Raw genomic sequence first — 22,726 nt, forward strand, 5'->3', positions numbered from 1 at the left:
AGCACCTGGTTAATGGCATAATCGGGTTGTGGAGATCTTCCTCTGTTTTACAGCTTGTAAAATGCTCTGCAATTAATCACCTGAGATTACAACCTATTCTGTGATGGCTCTCCTTAAAACTTAAGAACACAGACTGTAATGTAGACTAAAAGGAGAAGCAACAAAGTAAAATTCAGCTTTCAGTATGCTTGAAAGAAATTGATCTATTAATGAGATGAAACTAATTGTAATAACCTGAGGTTATTCTGCTCCTTGTGAAACTAGCAGGGTTTAAAAGTCAAGGCATGTAATGGCATAATGATTTCTGTTTGGGGAGGAGGAATTTCCATTCAAGCTTCATATATATGTAAGGGAAAATATAGATAGGTAGGTAGGTAGGTAGATTTTTTAAATAAAAGGAATTTCAGCTAAAAATAATTTTTAAAGTTTTAATTTTCTGAATGTGGACTAAAAATGTTTCTAACGGTTTTGCAATCTAAGTGCAGTGCTAAGACTTGGTTGTCCTAAACCAGTAACCTGAAAGCACCTGTTCCTATTTTAGTTTGAGTATTAAGTCGTGGATTGACTTGTTCACTGGCCATTTAATTTGGCATTGTGAATTGATCTAAGATTAATTAGGATTAATTAACTAATTAAGATTAATCTAAGATACCCGAATCAGAACCAGGAGCGATTATGTTGGTATCATAGCCAGTGGGTTGGCTGGAACAGCCAGCTTCTCAGGGTTTGATGCCGATATGTGGTACATTGCTGGCTGTGGTATTTTATTCCACACACAGCCCCATATGGAGGTGCAGGTTTGGGTTCACAGCCTGACTAAAGGACCACATATTTGTTATTGGGTTGTTTCTGAAGCAAGTTGCTATGTATTGCTTCAGGATTGTGCGGTGTGGAAGAAGTATACTTAAGGTGAAGCTTGTTTTTATAAATTTCTCCCTTCTCTAGGAACTTCAGGTTCACAGTTCACATTTTTATAAAAAACTAAAAGTGTATATATATATTTTTGGTACTGTATCAGCCATTGTATTTCTTTCTTTCAGTGTATACAAATATTGCCTTCTTGATCAAAAGTAATGCCTCTTTCCTCCACCGTTCCTGCCTGAAATACTGCCAGTGTTTAACTCTATTTGCTCACGTCCAAAAGAAAAACTTGTGGTTTCTTTTTTTCCACTGTTACTCTACTTCTAAGTGTCTTTAGCAGCTTCAAAGTTTCAGATTTAGTTTTCTCATTCTTCTACTTTATCCTGCAGTGTTGTCACCCTGGGATGATTGTTTGGAAATTTTTTCCTCCTGAACTGCAGTGGTAAATCACCAGCTTGGTGGTTAGTGCCACATTTGTGACTTCTGTCAACAATAGCAGGAAGCATGCTGGTATCTTCCTCCACTAAATATTGTAGCAGAACATGCTTTGGGAAGGTGGGGATGTGAACGTAGCAGTTAGGATGCCAGGGCAGGAACAGCTTTTGGCTGTGTTGCAGTAGTGCAAATTCCTGCAGGAATTCCCCATGCCATGAGTGGAAGTCGTGTTGGGGTTCCTGCCACCGCCCTCTCACATGGACCTGGGTACTTGTCAGCGTGGATGTGGATTTGAACTCAAGACAGCAGAGAAGTCACTAGCGTATTGCAATTTCTCGTTTCTCCCTATCTTACTGACAGTCAGAGGAGGAGGAGGAACGAGGAACCTCTTCGGCCATTCCTCTATTAGTAATCTGCCCACAGCTTTCAAGGGTGAATCTACAGTTCAGAAAGTTAGCCGGTGTTTCAGTGTCTCTGCCAGATTAACATCATCAGAAACTCTCCGGAATCTTTCTAAACAGGTTTCCAGCCATTTCAGATTCAACGCAAATCTCAGGTGTGTCAAAATGCAGCTAACGCAGCGGTGTATGGGAGTCTGATAAGAGCCTAGAACAATAACTTGGAGAGGTGCAAACCACTCCGTTCATCTCCGAGGTATTTAATCATAGCCAGTGATGATGGTTTAAATGTCAACTTTGCTAACTGTTTCATTCCTCATACTGTAAAATTTACTGTGAGTGATATCTCACTTTGATGCCACAAGTGGGAGGCATTTGGGAGAGTGCCACTCCTCCTATTTTTCCAATAAGCATCAGCCAAGGCTAAGAAACTTAGTGGAGCTCAGGGGCATACTAAAAACCAGCTGAAGGAGGTAGGTATGCAACTACTCCACTTAGCTGTTTTGAATAAATGTCTGTTTTACCACAAACACCTGAAGTTAAGCGAGTTAAGTGTACAGAGGGTTATTGGCAGTAATGTGGAAGAGGTGTGATTATTCCCCGTTCAGTTCTTCCTTAAAATTGTTGTGTGACAGTAGAGATTTTATAATTGAAGTGGAATTGGAGAAAACCTGATGGAGACAAAGTACACACCTGGGGGAAAAATAGCTAATGATTTTGTGATGATCTCTAAACGTAGAGCAGGGGAAAAAAGGTGTACTAGATACTTCTCTGAAACTTCAGCTAGTGGTAGCATCAGCTCTATACACTTAATGGCATTTCTTCAGAAAAGGCATGGTGTACCTGGAAGGAACCACTGGGTTCTTTTCCTACTGGAGATGGTATTTGCAGCCATTATTCCTGTGCAAGTACAGCTGTGTTGCTGATTATTTCATAAGGCCAAGACTGCTGTCCGTATGGAAACATCCTATGGTCCACACACCACAACATTAAAAAATAAAATTGTAAGAAATCTCTCCACTTCTTGAAAAATTATATTTATTTTTGGTTGGTTTTCATACCAGCAAGTTCTGTTGCAGTGTTTGTCCTCTGTAAGGTCACAGTCCTGCCCCCACAGGGGAAGATGTTAAAACATTGACTGTGGACAAGTCCAGATGCATCGCTTTCCTGCCAGCTGAAACGGAGCACTTACTATTGTAAATACCATAATCATCCAAGCTGACGGCATTTATCAATGATCAAAGTATGTTTTGCATGGCACTTTCCTTTTTTATAGTTTAATGTATTTAATTACTGTTTACAGTGACTGGAAAATGGTTCATTAGATGGATCTTTTGTAGGCATTAATATAAACAGATTAGGTTTGGGATACAGTCCGCATTTGATGTGAGTCTGAATGTATTAAGTCCCTCGGTAGAGGCTAGGTGAAAGGCTTGGACTGCTGCACGTGCTCTTGGCTTCTGTACTTTGTTCCCAAAAGCTTCAAGATACAGCTATGGCTGACTCGAGGGTGTCGTCCTTCTGGGGTGCAGCTTTTCTTTTCTTTCCATTAAACCATTCTGAGCTGAATATCTTGTATAGTGTTCTTTAAAGGCCCCGGGATTAAAAGTCTTCCAGCCGTGCCTCTTCCTGATGGGATCCCTGTTATTACTTTTAAAGCTCCTTTTCCTGTGCCTTCTTCCAGAAAGTCATCTTCCCCTCCCCAGCCAGTTGGAGCAGCTGAAGCATTTAGAAAGCTCTTTCACTCCAGATCACCTTGTCCGTGACACCGGGGAGCCTGCAGCAGCCGTGAACGAGCAGCATTTAAACTTTTAGCTAGTGAAGCAAGCACTTGGCTTGTGCCACAGAGGTCTTCACAAATAAATCCAGCCAGGACACGACGCTGTCGGGCTGCTATGTAAGTGCCAAAAGTATGGTTGCAACTTCAGCATGTGTGGTGCTGCCGTGTTAGATTTTTAGCTGTTGGACACCGGGCTGTTTCAGAATAAACCTCTGAGTATGATTATAGCTAGTAACCTGAGTGCTTCAAGGATTCCTGCCTGTATTTTGTCATTCGTGAGTATTTTAGGTTAGAAAGCCAAAAGGGATGTAATTTACTGCTCACCTGGTAAAAGGACTGCAGCACAGTCCAACCTGTTGGGCAAAATCCAGGCAGGTTTTTAGACCTTTAGTTCGCTTGAAAATGAAAGGAATGCCCTAAATGTGAGCCCATGCAGCAAGGTACTGGTGCTCTGTGTTGGGCTGTTCTTTGGTCTGTTTTTCTCTTGCATTTTAACCCTTCACCATCCTAACAATGTTCATGTATATATTGATGCACAAATTGAAAGCAGGTTTTGGGTGTCTGTGTAGAATTATCACCAAAAGGAGAAGGTCAGTCTTACTTCATACATCTTTCTATTTCTTAGTTTTTATTTCTGCATGTTATTTAACTTGTGGCACTTAGGCTGCCGCAAACCTCATTGAGTGTTCTGCTGCTTGACTTAAGCATCTGCATCTTTCCTTTCTAGATAATAGGGAGATGATGCTTGTTACTTTTTTCAAATTATTGCAAAATACCAGGAGGAGGTATATTTAAAAGAAAAAAAGAAAAAAAGAAATATTACCTTCTCTGGAAGAAGTGTCTACAAATATCCAGGCATCAATCTTTATTTGAGCAGATTCAATGGATGTGGCAGGAAGAGTTATTATATAGCATAGTCCTCCTTTTATTAAAAATAAACTGGGCTAGTTTTTTTCTCAGTTTCTTGTGGAGATGCTACAGATTGTTTATGCTGCATCAAGATAAGAAAACTTTTTATTGGAAATGGTGCTTCAAAAACTTAAGCAAAATAAAGTGTAAAAACATCTAGAAAGTTTAGAGTTTGTCAAACAAAGCCTTACACCTAGTACAGCTCACATACTTAGTTTCATATCTTTTTTGAAATGATTTGCTTTACTGGCAGGCGTGAATGGTAAACTTTATTTTGCATGAGTGGAAAAAAAATAAAAAATTCCTTTTTCACTTAAACTGAAGTGAATCTCAAGCAACTCGTCTGTAATCAATACTGTACTTTAGATGTGTTATTTTTCCTGACAGCACTGCTGCATTTCTATTCATCTGTCAAAGATAGTATTGCAAGATTCAAATAGGAGTGCTTTTTGCAAGTCTTCACAGTTGTGTTTTTTTCCCATAAATCTAACTGGAGAAGCCTTTGAGGACTCTACTTTAAAATAAATAAATAAATAAATTCTAGTGTACTAATTATTATTCATGCTAATAATCTGATGTTTTAAAATCTTTAATGTTAACATAGGCAATGTCCTGTCAAAATAGTCAAAGATCTATTCTAGTGTACAGAAGAACAGCTTTGCTGCTAGACTTGTGTGCATTTGTAAAGCTGGGTGGCTGGCCAAGACTTCTAAGCAGGAAATGTTATAACAACGCAGTGATCACATTTTACAGTGATGATATTTTAAAATGGCAAAAATAACAACAAACTGTATTAGATAATATAACTTGTGCAGGCACCCACTTGAAAATACCACAAATATGATGGGTTTATTTCTAGTGCAGAAGATATAGAGCCGTAGTAGTTATGAAAAATAATTTCGCCAAAGAGGGTTGTGAGAATTTGTCTATGCAGCCTCATGTTTTCACAAAATTTCTTAGGAAAGAAATCTTTTCTTGACACCCTGCCCTATACTATGCCACAGATATTATGCCTGGTGTATCTTTACTAACTCCTTCTGTAATTCAGGCCATGAGCAGAACCTTTCCACTTCTCATGCCAGAGGTAGATTAATGCAGTGGAGCAGTTTTCCATTGCAAATCCTTGCTATAAAGACGGGCGAATGGACTGCATAATGCCATGGATTATGTTTCTATTATAGATCAGAATTAGTGGGTATTCTTAAATATAGCAAATCTTCGTCTTGGTTTTCTTCCCAGACTTCTCTAGTTTTCCAAAAATAATAATAATAATAATAAAAAATCTAGATACATAGACAGATAGTGCCAAGGATTTTTTATAGCCACAGAGTTGTTTTGAGAGGCCCACCTGGATAATAGGTCCCCTTCCTGCAGACCCGTAAGGGAACTGAATCCAAACCCAGTGTTTTGCTGAGCAGGCTGTGATGTCTATCTGAAGAGCCTTGACTATGCCAATGCCATGATCAGAGCATTATGTACTGTTAGAAAAGTGTTGGGGTTGTTTGGGGTTTATCTGCTGTGTTCTGGGTTTGCCCATTTGTAGCTGGAGATGTCACAGCAACAGCCGGTCATCATTTGCTCCTTTGGTTCGTGCACTTGCAGTAAAGCTCACAAAGATCACACACATCATGCATGTGCTAATCACAGTTATTCTTAAAAAGCCTACCTTGATTCATTCTCTAAAGCAAACTTAACACTTCTAACTGGGTAGGACAAAACCCAGCGAATGATACTGGAATGCAGAGCTGCGAGGTATCAGTGCCCTTAGCCCCCGTACCACCGCTGCGGTGGGCTCGCCTGTGCAATTACACCGATTTCAGTTAAATGCAAATGATCTTCAGAAAACCGTGTCGGAAGAGAAAGAGTTAAATTCTAAAATCTTATCCTGTAACTGTAAATGCCATTTTTCTTTCTTCACAAATGTAACCTTTTAACATTTATTTTTAGCTTTTGCATTAATATATGTAAAAATATTAAAAGCTCTTGTATATTACATTAAAAACTTATGTCAGCTGCCCTGCTTTTTCCTATTTATTAAAACTTTTCAAGCAGTGAAAACATTTTACTTGTTAATGAGGGGAAGAAGGAAAATTAATGACATAGAGCTTGGATCTTCCAAGATGTCTCCTTTTAACCATGCAAAACCAGCTCTTTTTCCTACACTATGTAGTTTAATTTCTGTGTTAGGGTTCAGTAAGCAAATGCAAATAGATTTAATGATTTGCATCAGTAGATCACTTCTCAGTTTAATATCCTTTGATATTTTGGTCAAGGACTTTTTCTTTGGAAGGCTAGTGCTGTTTTGTAGACTAAAAATATTAATAATGGTAGCATTGTTATGTTCAAGTAAAGCAAGGCAAATGTATAACTTATTCAAAAGCAGCATCTCGTATTATCTTCTCACCGAGATCATGCAGTGGAAAAAGTTATCCAGAAAAAGACACTTAAGAAATAATTGTGAATTGCTGATCATATTAAACATTTAGTACTGCTTTCCATATCACATCTCATCTCATTTTCCTTCAGCATCAGGGTTTTCAAATTCTGACACAAAGTGCTCCTGCCAGTAGTGAAGGACCTCGACCTGGTACTGGCACACAGAGCGGGTGCCACGCCAGCTGGGAAGGCTGGAGGCTGCAGGAGGACCCCACTGTACAGCCCACACCCCAGGCTTTTTCTGAAAGCCTCAAGCTTCTGGTTTTGCCTTTTGCTGTCAATATCAGCAGGTACAAAGCTGTTCCTAGAAACATGGTGATTTATATTTTCTGCATGTACTTTCTGCATATTAAATCTAAGTGTGATTTACATAGACTCAAATCCAAGTCCCATTGAAGTCTGGGAACTGTCACTTCAGCAGGAGGGACTGAGTGGTGGCTTGCAGTTCTTATAAACATTTCTGAAAGTTTTAAAATCTTAAATGCATAAGTCGTGTGTTAGCAAAACACATCAATAGGCAGCAACTGAGCTCTTCCATGCTGCTGGCATTATATGCCAGGGGCCAGTAAGGGTGATAATGGTAGGAGTTCGCTGCAGACTGTGGTATTGAGGGAGGACTGGAAATGTCTATCTCCTAGTGTGAACTAGAACTGCATCCTCCTCAAATTAGAAAATACTTAGTAGGCAATTTTTAAATCCGTTGTCAAAGGATTTTGCATTATTTTTCCTGGTGAAAAGAAAATAACTGTTCCACTGACAGGATGATTTCATCGCTGACATTGTCAGCGATTGCTGACAATTGCCTAACTACATCATCTTTAAGTCAAACTTCCCCAAATTCCTTAAAAGAGTTACTCATTAAACTATTAAGTGAAAAGAATTCTAGGGATTGATGTACCAGAGACAGACACCCAGCATCCATCGCTCAGAAGTCCTGATTCAGTAGAAATAAGTTCCTATTGGATTCTGAAGAATTTGAAGTTATTTAGTACATGCAATCCTTCAAGTGATAAATACTCACAATTGCCTCTTTGCTTATGAAAATGAGTGCTTGTTGGTGATAAAAGCTTTTTTGATTGCTTCTAAACTTCTGAGTGAACGTATTCTGTCATAAACAGCAAATGTGAAATCCTGGTGATCATTTAATCAAATTAGGTTTTGAACAGCTATCAATTTCTTTAGTTAATTTTGACATTTGGGAGGCTTACTGTTGTAGTCTATTTATGAATTGTCATTCATACTAATAGATTTTTTTAATTGCATTTTATTTTGCTAAGGAACTTCGTAATATTGTAGATTTAAGCATGATTTTACAGATTGTCTGGTGTGAAAGAGGACTATTGTAGAGGATATTTCTGCTTGTGCGAGTTCAGGGCAGGAAGCAGTAAAGCAACGAGGTGGAATTAAAATAAGTTTGTCTCAGACTATCAGTCAATTTTTGTTTTCATTTATCTCTCCTCATTGTTAGTGATGCATGCCCCTGATTTGGTCATTCCACAGTTAGGTTTTGCTCGTGTCCAGGCTATTATGATTAACGTAGTCTCTCTGTATAGTAACCATCCTGCTTCTGCCGATGTTTCGTTCATGTTATGTGCTCTTTGTGTTGTGATTGTTTCATGATGCAGATGTGTGTGGCACCACCACTGATTTAATACGCAGACACACACACAGACAAAATTATCTTATCCTGGAGATGCTGGAGATGCTCCTGGGAGGAGGAGAGGCATCTAGCACTTAGAGTTCCAGCAGCACAAATGGTGAGCATGTTCTGGTCCTCATGGAAAGCCTCTCCAGGGCTGGAAAGAAAACATTCCAAAAGGTTATTTTTTTTTACCACACTCATTGCACCATGTAACTGGACAGCTAGACATATTTATCGCATATGAGAACTATGTTGGAAAGCTGCCTGTCTTACAGACGTTTAGGATTCAAGATATATGTATATATTTATATATTTGTGCTATGGAGAGTCTGGGCAATTATCTTATTTTTCAAGTTTTTTTACTTCAGCCACATGTACTGCAAAGATGCAGGATAGGGGCTGTGGTTCAGCTGCCATACGGACCGTTCCACAAGGACAAAGTGATGTGACACTGAAATGCTTCTTAAATCTTTATTTACCACGTAATGGCAAGCTGTTTGTTTTCATCCTGCCCCAACCAACCTGTGGCACTGAAGTTGCTCATATGAAAGGCCTTGAAAGTCTCCTTTAATAAGATAAATATTTTTGTTTTGTGTTTCAATGAGAAATCTCTAAACTTTCCTAAAAGTGAAATGAAGGTTTCATCACAGGTTGCTGTCAAGAAGAATGAGTGTCCCTGAAAGAGTGGCCGTTGGGTTCACGGGTGGATCAACCCATGCTATTGCAAAAAACATGCTCGTGTGTAGAAACAGGTATGGCCATCAGGCAATCATTGAATTATTTAAAAAGCAATATGGAAATACACCAAGATGTTGATGGCTGTTCCATTACAGGTAGACCTCTGTTGGTACATGGCGCTACAGTAGACTAATACAACCATGCTGATCAAAAGGCAGCCTTTGGAAAACCTCGTCTTGTGATGGCTAGCTGCCCTGAACAGCCTGGGGTACAGACGCCTAGATATAAGGGAGAAAGAGAATATTTCCTCTCTCAACATTTTAAACTCTTCATGTTCAATGATCAGACTTGGGAGGAGTTACAGAAAGTTTAACCACTATATGAAAGAGTTGGTCATAAATATAAATCAGCTTATATTAAGGCAATTTGAAATGTACTACCTGAATAATTTGAAAGTAGTCATTTTTCACAGCTCATGAATGTTCTTCACCTCTGAAAATAGTTTGTTCTAATTTTAAACACTGACATGAACACTTGAATGTAGAAAATGTCTCGTGTTTATGTATCTGAAATTCAGAAGTCTGGAGTGGCCTGATCTTTGTGTTAAACCCTTTCCCTCTCCCCCAGACAGAGTGCCAGAGCCTGCCTTGGTTCTTGCCACCTCTCTTTGAATTCTTGGAAACAATCAGATTTCTTCTGCCAACGGTGGCAGGTACCGCCACCCAACGTGGATGTCGTCTTTGGCAGGGGGGGACTTATAGCTTTATTTTTCAGGCTTTTTCCACTTTAAAGTTTGTAGAGGTTTTCTGCTTTTGCTGCCCTGGTGGTGTGCTTGTCTGTTAAACCAGATCCCCATTTTACTTGGCTTCAGTGTTGGTTGCAATTTCTGTTGGTCATGGTTGGGATCACCTATCAACTCCTGTAGGTCAGGAGTTTTCTGTGTGCTGGGTAATATTGCTTGTGACTCTGAGCTTGTCCAGATGCTCTTCATTTATGCAGATATCCTCTGGGTTTTAAGATTTATGCTTCAGTGTGAAACAGAGGATATCCTCAGAGTTGTGATAGCATGTCTCGTTTCCTGTCTGTTCTGGGAAATACTTTTTTTAATACTTTTTTTTTTTTTTCATAGAACTTATAGCAATAACAAAAGCAGGCAACAAAAGAATACAGGAACAAAAATACATTCATGATGCATATGAATTCCAGTGTATGTAGGTAACTTGAAAATGAACAAAGAATCTTCTGCCTGAACTAATGATAAATCAAAGTAAAGAAATGCCAAATGGTCAAAAAACAACCCCCAGGTATAATGAAGCTGAAGGAAAATAAAAAGTAGCAGTACACATACACATTCTTGTCAACGTTTCTTACCTGATGATAGTGCTGCATGTTCACATCTTGAATGAGTCAGACTTTTAACTTTGCCTATGATGTAGATCTGGAATCTTGCAGCCTTTTATAGGCTTCAGTATGTAAAGTAAAATGTCTTGTTTTGAAAGCAGTGTTATCTACACAGTTACTTTTAGCCCAGCTTGCTAGGGCTAAAAATTCTGTTCTTGTTGTTGTTGGATTCTTTGTATTTCCAAGAGGCAATGTAGGGCTGCTTCAGGTTGGATTTAGCATTTGGATGACTGCAGGTATTTCTGAGTTATGCCTGACTACTTACTGATATTCCTGCCAAAAGCATGCCCCATCTTAATTCTTAGTTTAATTGAAATCTTTAATAGAACTCTCTGAATGGACATATATTTACTAATTTATTAAACAGTAGCCTTGCTGAAATAATAAAACAAAGACAGTTGTGACACTTGCATATTAAATTTTTGTTTTGTCTCAGTTCACATTGTTACTTTGTCTTCACTCAATTCTTTTCTTTTGGGTCTATCACTTTGTTATCAAAAATCCATAACAATTAGGATAATTTATCACCACACAACTCTAACTCACACAACTTAACTACAGGCTCTGTCAGGCTAGCACTTACCAAATTGAAAGGTCTGCTTTGTTTTGGACTCCAGGAGAGACATCTGGGTACATTAATTGGGATACATCTTTTTCATTCATCCAGCACTTCTAAATTGGGAGTCCTGTTAAGTACTGACTTTCCATCTGGAGTAAACTTTTCAACTGCTAATGAATTGAATATTTAAAATAGTCATATTTTTCTTAATATTGTTCCGTCATTTAAAAGAAATGGTCATGTATTGCTTCTGAGTAATCCAGCATATGATGCCCTTGTTTATTTGCCAAATACCTATGAAAGTGGCATTCCCAACACCTTTATCCAATAACTCAGGTGGAAACATTTAGTCTATATATTATGGACATTATTATATGATACAATGACTTCTCTGCCTACCAGAAATTCCCAGATTAAGTTTTAGTCCACAGAATGGATCATCAGTTGAACAGTGAAGAATCTGTTTCAATGGATCTTTTAAGTAATGACGTTTGTTACTGCACATAGAAGGAGCCTTACTGGTTCAATTAGGCTTGCAAAATATTTTTGTATCCACCTTAAAAAAAAAAATCCCTAAAGATTTTTTTAACTACTTCACCCCTTGCGTGGGGAAGAGTTGGAGACTTGGGTTTGTTGAAGCTGCATTAAATAGCGCAGCAGTCTTTCCGAGGCTCTTGAATATTTCTTTTTGAATTGGGAGGTGGATGAGTACTGCACATTTGTATCTGTTCATCTGATAATAGACGCTGAGAACAGGACGATGGACTTTCCTTGGCAGTGGTTACTGAACCCCCCTTTCTCAGCCCCCACCACTGGGATGCTGATACTGCAGCGAGCCAAGAGCTTAGCACCAGCGCCGCCGACGCAAATTGAGGGCTTCATCTGCGATGTTCATCCTGTACTTGCTGAGTTTGTTGTCATAGAGGCTGTTTTATGGTAGTGCTTCAGGATTTTCCTGTTGCTATTTTGCTTTTGCAATGACACTTGGCCACTGCTGCCTGAGTTTCATCAGCTTGTTTGGCTGCTTTCTTTTCTTGCACATAGTCTCCCTCATTTCTGGGTCTGGGATAAATATGGAACTGCGCTTCTTGTTGCACTTTCATTGTAAATTGCTCCATAAAAATTCTGTGTCTTTGTAGTTATTGTCTCATCTTTCATACTTGAGGGAATACATTTGCTATTGTATCTCTGCTCTACTTACCCATTCGTAGTCTTTTCCTCTCGGTGTAAGGCAAAGTCTTGAGCAATCTGTTTAGTAAAGCACTCTTTCTACTTGTACCTTGACCATTTCTTTTTGTCACACAGATAAAATCAGAGATACCGTGTAGGGTTCCAGGTTCCTGTGTTTTATGTGGGTGTAGTTGTTATATTTGAAGGAAAGATACCTGGCTGTATCTAACAGTAAGTTTTTGATAGTGTGAACTCTTAATATTGCACATGAGAGTTGCTCTGACCCTGATTCCTTGTCCTCAGAACTGCAGGAAAAGATTTTCATTTCTCTTTTGTAATCTGGCACAACTCAGATTTCCTACCTTCTATATCTTCATTCTAAAATGCATTTAGAACAAAATTAGGTTTGTGGCTTATGATTTCTTTAACATGAATTAATCAGATGAAATCATAGTTCATAACTGCTCTAGACAAGCAGGTGAAATAAACAGTTGCAGTTATGTGCGTTGGTATGCAAGCCCATCACACACACATTTAGGTATTTTTCTAGGAGATTATATGTACCTCATGTCTGTCTTAATTGTACAAGTGTATGTAAGATTTATGAACAAAAACTTACCAAAGTGTTCCATGTAAAAATGCAATTTAAACGTTAATTTTTCATCATCAATAGAAAGGACATAACTTCAGCTTTATGCCACTATCTGGTGGCAAGTTATGAGCTAGAATCTGCAAACTTTGATTTTCAAAATTTATGAGAAGACCCGCCATTTCAGTACATTTTTTTTTCATATTTTTGAATATGATTACTCTCTCATGTAACTTCTGAAAATTCAATCTCGACAAAGTTGTAAAATCTTTTTTGTTCTTGTGCAGGGAAAAATGCCCTATCTTCTCCCAGTATGACAGCATTTCTAAAAACGAAAGAGCAAGGAAATGCTTTTCTTACTTTTGGTACAGGAGTAAAATTGATTCCAGAACACGAGTCTTTTAGTTTTGTGCAGCTTTATTTCTTAAGCAATACCTATTACTGTAGTAATGGTTGGCAGAAGGATCAGAAATGCTGCTCGGAAAGCAAGGTACTGTCAGTTCTTTAGGTTGCATTACAGGAACTGGTTTTCTACCAAGGAGCTGGACATCTCCATCGGTCTCAGGTCTCCCATTATGGAACAGCTAAGTTACAGCCCAGCTGACCTTACGAAAAATACTGAGATCTAAGGAGAGGTTGAAATGCATTCCAATGTCCTCTAGCTTTGTTCTAGAAAACCTCATTTTGGGTGAAATCCTCATGGTCTCTTTGATTTGCAAGGGTTGAAACTGTGCAAATGCCACTGTGTTTGCAAGATACAATATTTAGCCATAATGCAGATGCCTTATCTCATAATGAATGTGAATGGACTTCATATGAATGTGAATGAACGCATAGAGAAAAATTAAGCTGCATTTTGCTTGTATTATTGCACGTTTTACAACACAATTGCTACCAGTTGTGTGATGTCTCAAGTGTTTGACATCAGATACAACGCTGCCAGAGCATGTATTTTGATCTTCATGTACCAATAAAAAGTTTCACATCTTTATCATCTTAAAATGTCTTTAAGGCTAGAAAGATCTCTTCAGGGTTTGAGAATATTAGTATATAAAAGTGAGGAAGAGAGTTGATGCCATTGTTCTGATTTAAATGACAAAATTATAGGCAGGTAGGGTAATGAATATCTTTACCAGAGAACTAATTACTTAAATCAACCTCATCTTTTTCTTTCCTTCCTATAACTAAGGACATCCCAGCATATTTGACTTGAGCTGCTTTTGTGGAATTGCATGTTCTTAATTCCTCATAGTAAATGTTTTTGGACTGTGGTACATGGTACGTGGAGGCGTTAGCAGGCTTCGTGTCCAGTCAGGCTCCTTGAAGAAATAAGGGTTCTCTGTTTATCTCAGACAGCTTTTCAACATAGTGGTTTCCAAAACCTTTGATCTTTGCAGCATCACTGACTTCCAAAACCTTCATGGTGGCAAATTAGTGCTGTTACTCCCCGTTTGGGAGACGTGGCTTTTAGGACGTGGAGATATGTGTGGCCATACTGGGGAGTAAATGGCTGCAGCATCCCAGGCTGTTAAAATGTCTCCCCTGAAGAGAAATGTGGGTTACGGCCTGTTTCAGGCTGTACAGCATCGCTGTCAGCTTGAAGTTTCCAACAGTGCGGCAGGACCCAAAATTCCGTAATGTACAGTAGGCATTAACTATTTCGCTGGGATATATGAACTTTGGAAGTGTTTCTCTATATGTACAGCTTTGTACTTGAAAGAGGGTTGAATATTGACCTAATTTGTCTTTTAAAAGGACACAGAGTTTTACTAGAATACTTATGCTATTGAACTAGACAAATGCAGGTACTATTCCTTTGGTAGTCGGTGTAGAAGGTTGATGTGCTATAAGATTTACTGTGCATCACCTTAGCCATCATTCCCATAAGTATTAATTTTAACTCCACTAATAAGAAACTGAACAAAAGTGGAATTATGAGTTCAGTAGTATTCTATGAAAGGTCAGTTGTTAAAAAGGCAGAGTCTGACATTCTGTGAAAAAGGTGCCTTCATTAATCATCCTGATAGGATAGCATAGGATATTCTTGACCAATACCCACGAACCTTACAATATAATGGTTCAGGAAGTGGTGCTTAATTCTTTGTATAAAAACAAGGATTATTTGAATGAATGCACAATGGCCATTTTTAGTGCTGTAACATCGCTATTTCTCAATACAAAGTATAGAAAAAATAATGGGGGTGTTTTGTATAAGACACACTGTCATTATTTTAAAAGTTTGTTTGTTTTATAGAAGCATGTATTCTTATGGGAATCATATCTAAAAATACATTTTAAAAGAATAAAAATGCAATAATACCAAACACCAATATTAATGTAATTTATAAAGTATTTATGACCTCTTAGAAGTATTTTCTTATTATATTGTTTGAATGTGCAGCTTTGTTTCACATTAATTCATCTCTGTAAATCTTGAACAATTACTCTTGTATGAAAACAACAGTTTTAATTGCGGTGTATAATGTTTTCTTGTATGAAATTATTGTATTGTATTGTTTGTGTTTTATCCTTGTCCACCGTAGTGATAGCAATTTTAAAGTTAATACAAATTATATAAATTATTAAATCCAGGCCTAGTGGAACATTAATCAGTGGAACATCTTTATTGTGACTGTTCCTGACAGATTATGTTCACCGTGATGCCCATTAATGCACTGTATTGTAAGATCCGATGTCCATTACAGAATCCCCTTTGTTACTGGTGTCAGGTTTAATTCAGGACAGCAAATCTCAGTCCAGGTTGAACCTGCTTTTTATATTTGATGGAAAATACTGTTTTGGAAGTGAGGGATCTCACCTGATTAATTCTTTCAAAGTTATTAGTTTGTGTGGCATATTCTGTAAAATGCGAAGTCTGCAATAGTCTTTTTCCTTTAATGTCATAATTTTGCATAATGGCTGTTTGTGCTACATTGACTAGGTCCATGGATTGCTTAACATAAGTGATTACATTTTCCTATGATTATAAACTCCCTCCATTAGAAACACTGTACAAAAACTTGTAAATGATTTGTTGTTTAAGCTTTCTACTTCATTAGCTGCAATGTACACTTTACAAGAGTCATTGTCTAAGAGTTAGTAATATTTGTAATGAGCTGTATAATATGGGTCCTTTTACTAAATTTAAAAACAGATGGTATCTGTTAACAACAGTTTATCATGCAAATTGAACCCTAGCAGAATTTTCTTTCAGTGGCTATGTTGCTGTAGGCCAAATGATGGTGTCTTGTTTTCATTTTTTTTTTTTTATGTAATAACAGAAGGAAATAATTGTTGTTTATAGATAGTCGTGACAGATGCAAACTAGTCATGGTCAAAACTCTCCTCCCCAGAAGGAAAAATACAACCCTTTTTCTTTATTGAAAGAGTTAGATTTTCTTTCATGACTTTAACAAATGCTTTGATATTTTAATTTCAACATTTGTCATTTTTTCGCTTCATTCCAGATTTTTTAGAAACATGCTTAAGATTTTTCTCATTTAAGTTGTGAAGCAGCTGTAAATGAGAATTTCCCTTTTGTGAGGACTTGAACATATTGATCTGAACAATTGAAAAGATCAGAGGATGTAATATACACGTTTTTCTTCTGGCTTTAAAAACTAAAGCAAAATTTGAACATATTGTGTTAGCAGTTGTGAAATTGTAAGGAATCCTCTTACAGTATTCTTGTTGCAAGTCCTCCTGAATGGGGCAGGACTTTGAAGTAGAGTCCCCATTTATGATACCATTTTTCCCCTCTTTACAAAAATACACAGAATCGTTATTTTTAAATATTTTATTTATTTATTTATTTAATTTAATTTATGCCCCAGCATGCTGACAGAGCCCCACCCTCCGGTGGTTTACCTGCTTTCTTTTGATGCGGAAGAAGAGAAGGAGATGTATGATAGCAACCAGAAAAAAAACTAACTTTTTGTTTGTCCACATAAAATGATTAATAATCCCAGCCGGGATAGCTGATTAGAGCCAGGACTGCTCCCTTGTGAAGAGGAGCACAGTGGGTGAACAGGGACAGTGTGCTGGGACCACGAGGATCATCTGATCTGCTACAGAAAAGAGGGATCTTTCTAGACCACTCCTCTAGTGTAGGACATAACAGGAGATGACCACATGGAAGATGCTACGAAGAGGAGAATTGGGTTTTCATGTTTTTCTTTGTATGTGGCTCGAGGCTTTTGGTGTTTTCACCTGATAGGCGATCTCTTCCAGGGGCACTGTGGTGTAAAGCTGAGTAAAGGCAGTCTTTTTTTCTGAAAGAGACCCACAAAAAGCTTACTCACTCCTCTGTGCACACAGTCTTCATGTTCAGGACAGCCGTTATGGAACTGTTTTGTCATTGCTAACCTAACCTAGATTTGATGCAGATACTAATGACTTCCTATCCTTCAGGCACGGGCTCTTATCTCTTAGTACTGAAGCTAGTAGAGTCGAGTCCTGGTATATCACTACACTTTCTAGGTGTATAATCAGTGACAGCACAAACTTATACTTGAGCTACTCTCTGTGCTGTAGGAGAATGTCATGTGAATAACTCTCCAGTTTTCCTTTACCGAGCACCACGTTGGGCAATTGTCATCAAACAGCGCAAAATTCTGCTCACAATTCCCAGCATAAAAGATATTTTGTTTGAAAACTGCTGTTACACGTGCAGCAAAATTAACATCTGTTGAAGCATAGGTTTTTTTTTTTAATAAGCCGTGTAGACTGCCATGTCCTATTTTTAGCTCTGCAGCTAGGTCTGTGCTATTTTAAATCTCAGCCTGTGAAACAAAGGCCGTAGTGCTCGTGGTTCTTTTAAGTTTTCTTAGCTTAGTGCTTGTACCTCTGAACCTTAGTGTTTTCTCCAACTTTGTGAGCCTGGTGGTAAGACTTGTGTTCCCACCATCCCCCAGTAAAATTTGTATCTTGCCATTGTAAGTAGAATAAAATCATCTTACTGCAGAAATAGTGCCTAGCAGGTCGCAGTGCTGGGTTATCCCATTCTGGCAGTCGGTGGACTAAAAAAAGAGAGCAGGTGTAGTGCTGGGGTTCATTACAGATGTGTGGGCAGTCAAGGGTGAGGAGCTGAGCAAGAGTGGAGCAGAAACTCCAACCAGCTCTCCTGGGCTGAGGTTGTACGATACCATGCCTCATGCACTGGTAAGGAAGCTTCTGTTGGTATTGCCCAATCCTACCCTTTAATAAGGACTCGCACTATTTTTTTCAGTTCTAGTAGGAAAACAAAAAAATTCTTGAAGTGGTTCTACACAACTTGGGGTTGGAGCCATGCGGAAAGCAGTGCAGCCTTTCTGCCTCTTGGCCCAGTTTAGTCCCATAGGTATGCAAATGCCTTGATACCCTTTCATGGTGTGTTGTGGGAGAATCCCACATCTGCTCGGCTGCGGAGCATTCCTGACTCACACACAACACTCGTGTTGATTCATCTGTCAAATGCCAGTGCTTTTCTTTGCCTGTGTTTCTGAGCTAATTTGATCATTTTTATTCAGGGTACAAATGGACTAGCACCATGGAAAAACGTCAGCACCGTTTATCCGAAGAAAACTGCGTTTTAAGCTGAAATGAACAAACAAAAGCCTCGGTGGGCTGTGTTTCCCATAAAGGAGTGGGCACTGAGTGAGGGCAGCTCTTGACGTGAGTTTCCTTCTGCTCCAGGCCGACTGCAAATCCAGTGACTCACTGGCCGAGGGACAGCCCTTCGTGTGCGCTGGTGTTGCTCTCTTACTTGTCCACTGGGTCCAATTTATTCTAGGTCAGCTGTTACTTTGGGAAGGAGGCAAAACTAGAGCCCCTTATCTCTAGGACTTTGTTTTAGATTAACCCAAGGCTAGTAATGGCTGGAGCTCATTACTGTATTATGGTTATTCAGTGGCTTATATAGTAATTTATGGACCCAATTAATTTTCTACTTCACAGGTGTTCCTGCAACCAGTGGTCTCTGAAGAGGTGTCCAATTTTAAATAGGTGGTGGAAGCTCCTCAACTCTGCCATTTAAGATGGTTTGCTCAGGTCAAGCGATGCATGCATCTCATGTTTATTTGGCCTCCTGAGATGTCTCTCTTGTTCTCTCGTCCCCCTTTACTTGTTATTTGTCCAACTTCTGTGCTTTGTGGCAGTTTGCAGTCCTTCGTGGCTGGCTGATGGCATCACGTCCACATTCTCCCCCCCTGCAGCTGCAGAAGATGAGGAGGTGAGGCACTTTGTTCCGATCATCCATGGAACAGGCGGCTTTACATTGCCGGAGGAGAGATGTTGCTCCTAAAGTAGTGGTAGTGGTGGGACTGAGCTGTGAATTTTGGAGGTGGCGGGCTGCAGAACAAGTGGGGCAGTCCCTGCCTCTGCATTGTTGTTTTGCATGGCTTTGTCTTTCCATTAGCCTGTTTGCAGGAACAAATATGCAGGTACGCCTCGTGGTGGACGTTGGGGACCTCCCGTGCCCCCCAAAACTGTGATACAAAGCTGGTGAGGCAGGGGTGCCAGACTCCCTGATCCGAAGGCAAGAAAACAGGCAACCCTATTCAGTGAATAAAAATGGGAAATACATTGGAGTCTAGATACAGTATCTTTGTAGTAATAAAAGCAGTAGTACAGATTTACTGGTGAAGGAGTTTTAACTGTAATACTGTGGAATAGTAGGTTATTTTGTGTTCAAGAGCTACATTTATCACAAAAATGATGATATACAAATCACTTCCATATCACAAAATGTTCTTGGTCAAAATTGGCTTGAGGCAAGTGATATCTTCGAGTAAACAGTATATGAAGACCATATCTTAAAATGATAGATCACCTAATTTTGTTCTGACAGAGGTTTTTGCCGCAACAAACATCTGTCACTGAAATACCAATTCAGAGATATGGAAGCCAAATTGTGGAGGTTTTCTAGTATTTGTCACTCCTAACTTAAGAATGCTACTGTTAGTTCTCTAGATATTTGAAGATAGTAGGCAGCTTGCAGCTTAAACACCCTAACATATTTAGTTAAGTATTTTAAGAGATGTAAGCATCTGTAAATGCAGATTAGGAAATTCTGAAGGGCTACACATTGATTCTGTATAGTAAATGCAGAGCTGATTTGTTGCTGATGCTGCATACAAATCCCATGAAAACGTAGCTGGTGTTGTGTGGAAGAGTTTAAAAATATTTGATAACTGAATGTGCTGTTATTAACCGAATTTTAGAGCGAGCAGTGTAAAATGAAACGCAGGTCAGGTTTTGCACTGAGCCACTACTGCCATTTTGGACTTTTCAATGTGGGGTTGGCAACAGCATAGCTGAGCACCAAATGGCCTCGCATGGCGCGTTTGGTGCTCCGTGCTTTTCAGCCGGATGCAATTCCATCAGGACAGCTCGCTTAAGGAAATGGAGCATTATGCAGAGCTCCCTGGGACCTAGGGGGAAGGAAGGAACTGGTTACTGCACGGGGTACGAGTGCCACATAGTTCTGATACACCCTTTGAAAACAAATTTCTGACCCTGTTCCACAACTGAGTACCAAACAGTCATCACAAATGGAAATTTCATCATAAGCATTTAGACACCTGATTAAATTTTATTTGGTTGATAGATGTTAGGGGATATAAAGGCAATAAAAGTAGAAATATCCTCTACTCCAATGTAATTAGTTTTTATGTGTTTATAATTAGCACCTTTTTAATAAATAACATAAACTAAACAAAAAAAAATGCAAATTCAGTACTGAAATTAGTTTTTAAGTCTGATTTCTGTTGACCTGCTGCAGGAAAATAAAATTTGGCTGCAAGCTACCAACGTTTTGTGATATTTTGCAGGAAGGATGAAATGGCAAATACCAGGTCCTCAGAGGAGAAAAGCAGTTACTGACAAGTCATGTTAGAAATTTTTCCAAGATTATTATTATTAGACAACACATTTTGGCCTAATTGCTCTGAACACCATTGCTGTTTCTTTTGCTCTGTTAACAAGAACGTCCCTATCAGTGCAATCACTAAGGTTTAATTTAAATACATATCTTCCTTTACAGGCTGCCTCAGCACAGAGGAAACATTTCCATTGTAAAAATGAAAATGTGTTATTCTTAATAACTTCAAGGTTTTTCTGCTCCTTTTTAAATGGTGCTACGACTCAGTCTGAATCATGAAAGATCTGATACTTTTCTTTGCTCAAATACATGTTTCCTCTAAGTTACATAAATTTCTCAAAGTAAAGCCATTGGGTTCATTTAAATTTCTCTGGCTAAACATAATGTAGAAAGTGGAAGCCCAATTTGAGCTAGACAAGCTCTATGTAATAATAAATGTGAGAACCAGAAGTTGAGATTCCTTACCTATTTTTTCAGTCCTTGTAATTACCTAATGCTTTTTGCTGAATTATTTTAGAAACAGATTTTTTTTAATGTATGCTTCTGGTTTGGTGACATGGAATGGAATCTCAGAATCTCACTTTAAAAAAAATAGTAACCAGTCAGTGAATTCAAGATGTTGTAAAAATGGCTGTTGGCTACTAATAGAAAGCAGGGGGGAGGCTACTAGGTGTCAGAAGATTTAGTGCAAATTATTTTTCTCTGAATTGCAGATCATCTACAGCACAATTAAAGGTCAGTTTATGTACTATAGGAATTAAAAGTAGTATTAGCCTTCAACAGTAATAATTTATATATTTATTTAATGTGGCAAATGTAACAAGAAATCAGCAAACAAAATTATTCTTTCTGCCTGGCTTTCTGATCCACACGTTAAACTTAATCAGCATTGCTGACTGCTTAAATTCAAGATAATCTCTCAGGGCTTGTTTAATTTGGACCAAAACCTGACAAACTATTTATCAGGTTTCCCTATACAATATGGAGGAAAATAATTTGGTTAAATTTCATGAGGTGTAAATTTGAATGCATGAGATTCTGCCTTTTCTGTAACATCATAAAAGTTAATTTAACAATTCTGTAGGAGCCTGGGGGTCTGTGGTGTTTGCACTACAAAAAGTGGAGCTACTTGAGGAAGGGAGCATGGCTCTGCTCTGCCGCACGCATGCGTGCACAGGGGAAACGGGGAGAAAAATAGCGACTGAAATGTGCCATTTATATTTTGCTCTGGTTGCCAGGTAAAAAGCGTCACGGCTGGTGTCAGAATAGTAGTTCACGGTGAGGGATACGCAGCACTAACAGTGGACTTTGCTGTAAAAACCATGGGCTTCGTGGGGAGGGAAGAACGGGTTAAAGAATTCATAAAAAATGAAGGATCCTAATATTAAAGTGGGGGAAAATGTGGGTGAATGACATATTTTTTACACACCTCAACTGTCAACATTTCTAATCAAATCATCTAGCCTTCTTGCTTCTTAAATGATACAAGCAATATTTCCTGTAATAAACACCCCTAAGTCTAATGAGAGGCCCTAAGGCAACTTCAAATGTATGAATTCATTATAATTGAACAACATAATCTGCAGGGCAAAGATGCCTGCTACCCAGTCTTTTAACTTCGTACAGCTTGGGTGTTCTATGAAAAATGTTATACATTTTGTTTACAATGTATTGCTGCTATTTGAAGTATTGTATGTTCCTGTAGTACATAAGATGGGGACGCATAATGGAGGAAAAATCAAGGAGGCAATCTTTCATTTTGTTCTTGTATGAAAAATTCAAAAGACTGAAAACTCACCCAGAGAAATTTTGCAAGCATATTATTTTCCGATGTTTCGATCAATTTGTCTGTCAACCATGCTGAGAGGTGGAAGGGGCCAGCAAAAGCAATTTAGCTTGTGAGGTCCAAAATAGAAATGTTTTAGGAAACCTTGTCACATGTTATTTTTTTATATTAGAACTGCTGTGTTTTTTATTTGCTAGTCATATTATGAAGAGAAATTGGTATCA

At 38.5% G+C, this 22,726-nt stretch overlaps 1 protein-coding gene and 1 long non-coding RNA gene across 13 annotated transcripts in view; both read left to right on the forward strand.

The window, feature by feature from the left end:
* Positions 1-22,726, forward strand: part of MGMT (O-6-methylguanine-DNA methyltransferase) — a 163,583-nt gene that overhangs the window by 26,615 nt on the left and 114,242 nt on the right. The window lies entirely within an intron of this gene.
* Positions 6,916-11,095, forward strand: LOC113843969 (uncharacterized). The gene is made up of 4 exons (XR_003497975.3): positions 6,916-7,109; positions 8,445-8,576; positions 9,112-9,213; positions 9,295-11,095. It is a non-coding gene; the product is annotated as an uncharacterized lncRNA (long non-coding RNA).

Source organism: Anas platyrhynchos, chromosome 6, assembly GCF_047663525.1.
Source record: "Anas platyrhynchos isolate ZD024472 breed Pekin duck chromosome 6, IASCAAS_PekinDuck_T2T, whole genome shotgun sequence".
Lineage (NCBI taxonomy): Eukaryota > Metazoa > Chordata > Aves > Anseriformes > Anatidae > Anas > Anas platyrhynchos.